The sequence below is a fragment of the Mirounga angustirostris genome, unplaced genomic scaffold, assembly GCF_029215605.1.
Source record: "Mirounga angustirostris isolate CCGP_5_RB_7025 unplaced genomic scaffold, mMirAng1.0.hap1 SCAF_8, whole genome shotgun sequence".
Classification (NCBI taxonomy): domain Eukaryota; kingdom Metazoa; phylum Chordata; class Mammalia; order Carnivora; family Phocidae; genus Mirounga; species Mirounga angustirostris.
The window spans coordinates 29387049-29394429 of record NW_026991716.1 but is presented as its reverse complement, the minus strand read 5'-3'; the positions used below and the strand labels follow the sequence as shown (position 1 = coordinate 29394429).

At 42.6% G+C, this 7381-nt stretch overlaps 1 pseudogene; it reads right to left on the bottom strand.

Moving 5' to 3' along the window:
• Positions 1–5079: 5079 nt before the first annotated feature.
• Positions 5080–7003, bottom strand: LOC135365646 (CREB-regulated transcription coactivator 2-like; annotated as a pseudogene).
• Between the last annotated feature and the right edge of the window lie 378 nt (positions 7004–7381).

Here is a 7381-nt window from a genome sequence, read left to right as displayed (position 1 = left end):
TTTCATGTTTTACCACTATAGCTTTGTTCTTGTTCGTGTTACTTTCCTGTGATAAATATAAACACCCCCCACCAAGATGTATACTAGCAATCATCTTCAAACATATGGCCCACTATATACATCTGAAGGGTCTCAAGACTAATGTTTTACTGGACAGTAGTAAATAGCCTTATCTTTTTTTAATTTAAATTCAATTAGCCAACATATAGTAAGTACATTATTAGTTTCAGATGTAGAGTTCAGTAATTGATCAGTTGCATATAATATCCAGTGCTCATCGCATCACCTGTCCTCCTTAATGTCCATCACCCAGTTACCCCATCCCCCCACCCACCTCCCCTCCAGCAACCCCGTTTATTTCCTATAGTGAAGAGTCCCTCATGGTTTGTCTCCCTCTCTCATTTCTTCCCATTCAGTTTTCCCTCCCTTCCCCTATGATCCTCTGTACTCTTTCTTATATTCCACATATAAGTGAAACCATATGATCATTGCCTTTCTCTGATTGACTTATTCCACTTAGCCTAATCCCCTCCAGTTCCATCCACATCGATGTAAATGGTAAGATTTCATCCTGATGGCTCAGTAATATTTCATTGTATAGAGATACCACATCTTCTTTATCTATTCCTCTGTTGATGGACATCTCAGCTCCTTCCACAGTTTCGCTATTGTGGACATCACTGCTATAAACATTGGGGTGCACGTGCCCCTTCAGATCACTACATTTTATCTTTAGGGTAAATACCTAATAGTGCAATTGCTGGGTCATAGAGTAGCTCTAATTTCAACTTTTTGAGGAACCTCCACACTGTTTTCCAGAGTGGCTGCACCAGCTTGCATTCCCACCAACACTGTAGGAGAGTTCCCCTTTCTCTGCATCCTCGCCAATATCTGTTGTTTCCTGACTTTTAATTTTAGCCATTCTGACTTGTGTGAGGTGATATCTCATTGCAGTTTTGATTTGTATTTCCCTGATGCCGAGTGATGCTGAGCACTTTTTCGTGTGTCTGTTGGCCATTTGTATGTCTTCTTTGCAGAAATGTCTGTTCTTGTCTTCTGCCCATTTCTTGACTGGATTAGTAAATAACCTTATCTTAACAGCTGCTAGCACCTCAAGGTGCTGGAAGCCTTGTTTCCAAATTCCTTAGAGACTTACACTATCTCTAAACCCCACTAACTAAAAAGCATATAATCAGTCGCACCTCACAATACCCATGCAGCTCTTCCTGCCCATCAGGCCTGTCCCTGTGCTAAAATAAAATCACCTTTTTGCACCAAAAACATCTCAAGAATTATTTCTTGACCATTTGCTCACCGGCCCCACATCAATACCCATAGTAATATTATTGGATCACATGGTCCTTCTATTGTAAATTTTTTGAGAAACTTCCATTCTGTTTTCCACACTGGCTGTATTAATTTACATTCCCACAGCAGTGTACAAGGGCTCCTTTTTCTCCTCATCCTCACCAACACTTCTTATTTCTTTTCTTTGATTTTTGCTATTCTGACAGTTGTAAGGTGATATCTCATTGTGGTTTTGATTTGCAATTCCCTGATAACTAGTGATCTCAAGCATCTTTTCTTGTGTCTATTGGTTATCTGTATGTCTTCTTTAGAAAAATATCTATTTAGGTCCTCTGCCCATTTGTTAATTGGATTGGTTGGGGTTTTTTGGTGTTGAGTTGTATAATGGCTTTATGTATTATGGATATTAGCACCTTATAAGATATATAATTTCCAAATATCTAAAAAAATAAGAAAATAAAAAATAGAAATAAATTTTAAAAATTTCCAAATATCTTGTCCCATTCAGTAGGTTACCTTTTTGTTTTGTTAATGGCTTCCTTCATTATGCAAAAGGATTTTATTCTAGTGTATTCCCAATCGTTTAATTTTCCTTTCCTTTCCCTTGTCTGAGGAGACATATCTAGAAAAATATTTCTATGCCTGATGTCAAAAAAATTATTCCCGGGTGCCTGGGTGGCTCAGTCAGTTGGGAGTCTGCCTTTGGCTCAGGTCATGATCCTGGGGTCCTGGGATGGAGCCCCCGTGGCGTCAGGCTCCGTGCTCAGCGGGGAGCCTGCTTCTCCCTCTCCCTCTGCCCCTCCCCTCCACTCATGTTCTCACTCACTCTGCTCTCTCTCTCAAATAAATAAATAAATAATCTTTTTTTAAAAAAAATTATTCCCTATGTTTTCTTCTAGGAGTTTTATGGTTTCGGGTCTCATGTTTAGGTCTTTAAACCACTTTGACTTTATTCTTCTTTATGGTGCTACCAAGTGTTCCAGTTTCATTCTTTTATATGTAGCTCTCCAGTTTTCCCAGCATCTTTTTTTGAATAGACTGTCTTTTCTCCATAGTGTATTCTTGCTTCCTTTGTCATAGATTCATTGACTATAGAATTGTGGGTTTATTTCTCTGCTTTCTATTGTGTTCCATTAACCTACTTGTCCATTTTTTCCAAGTACCACACTGTTTTGATTACTACATCTCTGTAATGTATCTTGAGATCTGAAATTGTGATACCTCCAGCTTTGTTCTTGTTCAAGAATGCTTTAGCTAGGGGCGCCTGGGTGGCTCAGTCGGTTAAGCGTCTGCCTTCGGCTCAGGTCCTGATCCCAGGGTCGTGGGATCAAGCCCCGCATCGGGCTCCCTGCTCGGCAGAGAGCCTGCTTCTCCCTCTACCTCTGTCTGCCACTCTGTCTACTTGTGCTCTCTCTCTATCTCTGTTAAATAAATAAATAAATAAATAAATCTTTAAAAAAAAGAATGCTTTAGCTATTCAGGGACCTTTGTGGTTCCATAAAAATTTTAGTATTATTTGTTCTAGTTTTGAGAAAAATGCTACTGGCATTTTTATAGGGATTGCCTTGAATCTATAGACTGCTTTGGGCAGTAGATATGGACATTTTAATAATATTAATACTTCCAATCCATGATCATGGACTATTTTTCCATTGGTTTGTGTGATCTTTGATTTCTTTCATCAATATATTATAGTTTTCAGGGTGCAGGTCTTTCACCTCTTTGGTTAAGTTTATCTCTAGATGTTTTCGTCTTTATGTGCAATTGTAAGTGGAACTGTTTTCTTTCTCTTTCTGCTACTGCATTATTAGTGTATGGAAACACTATTGATTTGTGAGGTGAGTATTAATTTTGTACCCTGCAACTTTACTGAATTCGTCAACTTCTAGGAGTTTTTTGGTGGAGTTGATAGGGTTTTATGTATACTATCATGTCATCTGAATATAGTGACAGTTTAACTTTGTTAACAATATGGATGCCTCTAATTTCTTTTTCTTGTCTGATTGTTGTAACCAGGACCTTCACTATTATGTTGAATAAAAGTGGAGAGAGTGGACATCCTTGTCTTATTTTTGATCTTAGCAGAAGAGCTCTCAGTTCTTCTCCATTGAGTAAGTTGTTAACTGTCAGTTTCTCATAGATGGATTTGTTATGTTGAAGTGCATTCCCTCTAAACCCATTTTGTTGAGGGTTTTTATAATAAGTAGATGTTGAATTTTATCAAACGAATTTTTTTCTGCATCTATTGAGATGATCACGATATTTTCCTTCGTTTTTCCAATGGAATTTATAACATTAGTTGATTTGCAAATATTGAAACATCCTGGCATCCTGGAATAACTTCCACTTGGCAATGGTGAATGATCCTTCTAATGTACTGTTAAATGTGGTTTGCATCTATGTTCATGTGAGATATTGGCCTGTTGTGTTCTTTTTTGTAGTGTCTTTCCCTGGTTTCAGTATCAGATTAATTCTGCCCTCATAAAATATATTTCGATCTTCCTTCCTCTTCTGTTTTTGAGAATAATTTGAGGAGTATAGGTGAAAACTCTAAAGGTTTGGTAGAATTTATCTGTCTAGCCATCTGGTCCTGAACTTTTGTTTTTTAGTAGTTATTTTTTTATTACTATTTCAATTTCCATTGCAATAGGTTGGCTTAGATTTTCTATTTCTTCCTGATTCTGTTTTGGAGGATTGTATGTTCCTTATCCATCTCTTCTAGGTTGTCCAACTTGTTGGCATACAGCTTGTCATAGTTCTCTCATAATCCTTTGCATTCCATGCTATCAGTTGTTCCTTCTCCTCTCTCATTTCTGACTTTATTTATTTGGGTCTTTTCTCTTTTTTTCTTGAGGAGTGTGGCTAACAGATTATCAATTCTGTATCTTTTCAGAAAACCAGCTCTTGGTTTCATTGATTTTTTTCTATTGATTTTTAGTCTCTATGCCATTTATTTCTGCTTTGATCTTTGATTTCCTTCCTTCTAGTCACCTTGAGCTTCATCTGTACTTCTTTTCTCGCTCCTTACGTTGGGTGATTTATTAGAGCTTTTTCTTGTTTCTTCAGGTAGGGCTGTATCCCTCAACATTTCCCCCTTAGAACTGCTTTCCCTGTGTTTCAAAGATTTTTTTACCATTGTGTTGTCATTTTCATTAGTTTCCATGTATTTTTTTATTTCTTCTTTGATTGCTTTGTTGACTCTCTAGTTGTTTAGTATCATGTTGTTTAGCCTCTACGTGTTTGTATGTTTTCCAGTCTTTTTCTTGTGATTGATTTCTAGTCATATACCGTGGGGTCAAAATATTTTCCTGGTATGCTTTCACTCTTCCTAAATTTATTGAGGCCTGTTTTGTGCCCTAACATGTGATAAATTCCAGACAATGTTCCATATACACTTGAAAAGAATGTGTATTCTGTTGTTTGGGAATGGAATGTTCTGTATACATCAGTGTTGTCCTCATGGTCTAATGTGTCATTCAAAGACACCATTTCCTTATTGATTTTTTGCCTTGATGACCTATCCATTGATGTACATGCGGGGTTAAAGTCCCCTACTATTGTTGTGTTACATCACTTTGTCTCCTTATGTCCTTTAATAATTGTTTTATGTATTGAAGTGGACAAACCCCTTGCTTTTTCTCATTCTTAGGATCCCTCGTTCATGTTAGAAAGAGGATCTGGGGGCAGAGTGGAGCCTCTATTGGCCAGTGGGAAGGGAAGAAAGGAACAGTGATGGGGCAAAGCCAAGAAGAGGGATCCTGATGAGGCTCCTCACTGCAGATGCTCACTGTGGAATGAATCCTCCACAGCAAGACTGGGCAGCAAGACACTGGGGTCACTCAGCATGTGGAGCCCATCCCGGCCCAGTGGTTCCATGTGTAGCTCCTCTCCAGTCCCAACCCCAGCCCCAGCCAGGCTGCTGACACCTCAAAGCCAGGCACATCAGCCAGGGTTGCCAAAAATCTCCTTAGAGAAAGGGGAGGACTCTCCTCCGAGGATGATGTTGGGCCCTGAGCCATGGAACAATGAGTCAACTTCTGGTGGTTGAGAGCATGAGGGCCCTGAAGGCCACTCACTGGCCCCTTACCACCTAAAAATCCAGGCCCTTCAGAAAAGCTGGGGGATCCAGCACCACGCAGGTTGATGGGCTCCCTTGCTGAACTGCTCCAGCTGCTGGGACAGAGCTTGTGCATGCCAGAAAGAGAATGAGTCAAAGCAGCAGTCATCAAAGAGCATGCTGTGAGGAGACAGTCCCCAGGCTGAAGTCACTCATTGGCCGGTGGTAGGATTGGAGCTGGGTAGGTACAGTGTCCCACAGTGGGGTGTCTGCCCAGGGGCTGCCCACCTGAGAGCTGCATTGAGCAGGCTTGAGAAGACAGCCCTGGCTGATGTAGAGGCTTCAGGGTGGGTGGCTGGGTGGGCAGAACAATACTCAGGTTGCTGAATGGGTATGGAGGCAGCCATTGGTCAGTGGGCAGTTTGCAGGTATCCAGGGGGCATCCTGAGTGATAGAGGACAAGGTGGGTCACATTGTTGGTGACAACTGTTTGGGCAGCTGCTGTTGGGACCTTCTGGTGTCAGCTGGGCTCACGGGCAAACTGAGGGGGCTGAGGGGCATACAGTGGTGGCAGGGGGAGATGCCAGGAGTAGAAGCTGGGTAAGGGGGAGGGCACCCAGCACAGGAAAGGAAGCTGAGGAGGAAGAATTGGAGAAGGAGACAGCTGGGGCACTGAGTGAGGGGTGGCCCAGGGAGAAGGCAGACACTGAGGGGTGGCTGTAGGAGCCCTGGACCTGGGGCTAGAGACTGCTCAGGGAAGCCTGGAGGTTTGGGATTGCTCAGGGAGGACTGCAGGATGGGTAGCCGAGCAGGGAAAAAAGTCCTGGCTCCTCAAATCCTGAGCCCGGGTCCAGGCCCCACTGACACCGAGGTGAATCATGGTAGGGTCAAATTGGAGGTACTCTTGCCCCCACTTAAGCTGGGGTAGACTGTCTCCTCAGGGTCCAAGGGGGTGGGTAGTGGCAGGGGAAAGTTCAGGTTGGTGAGATCAGGTAGTGAGCCTCCTGTGTTCATGGCAGATGGGAGGACATGCACATTGACAGGCTGGTTAGGAGATTTAAAGAAGTTAATTCCAGGGAGTTCACAGGACCAAAGTCGGGAGGAGGATGAGGACAGCTTCCTAGCATACCATGGCTTCAGCAAATGTTTGTCCGCTAGCACATTCTCCTCAATAGCAGTGATTTGGAGTCCACTTCACCATTCAGAAAACCTCCATGGTGGCTGTGGAGGATGCTGGGAGGGGTAGGGCCTGGATAAGTGTCCTGAGGGCTGGGGTTCCTCACACTGGTGTGAAGGCAGAGTCAGCACTTGTCCTGTTCAGCGCAGATGGTAGTAGAAACACATACTCCACCAGCTGGACTCTGGGGAAAGAGACAAATAGGCAGGACCACAGGAAGAGCTGTCTTTCTGGGGGGGATAGCGGTGCAGTGGGAACACCATTATTTGGGGATCTCGCTGCCCCTGTTCCTCCAGTCCATGGTGCCCAGTGCTCCAGGATGGATCCAGAGGCGAGTGGAAGGGGCTCTGGACCTCAGCCAGGCCAGGGCTAATCTTGTTATCACTGGGCAGAGAATGGCCATAAGGAGAGCTCCTTGTGTATGCCAGTCGAAATTTTGGGGATTGTAATATCCCAATCATTCCCCAACCCCAGGCTCACTGGTTGTTCGGCCTCCCCCACAAGCCCATTTTTCTGCCCCTCTGCCTCCACCCGCACTTCCCAGATGGTCAGACTGGTCTGTTCAGGTTTTGTACATCTTTCCTAAATCAGTCTTGGTCAGTTGTGTGTTTCTAGGAATGTACGCATTTCCTCTAGGTATGTAATTTGTTGGTATGTAATTGTCTATAGTCTCTTATGATTCTCTGTATTTCTGTCCTATCAGTTGTAATAGCCTTCTTTTATTTCTAATTTTATTTATTAGAGTCTCTTTTTTTCTTAGTTAGACTAGCTAACATTTTGCCAATTTTTGTTCATCATCTTCAAGAACCAGCTTTTAGTTTCACTGATTCTTTCTATTG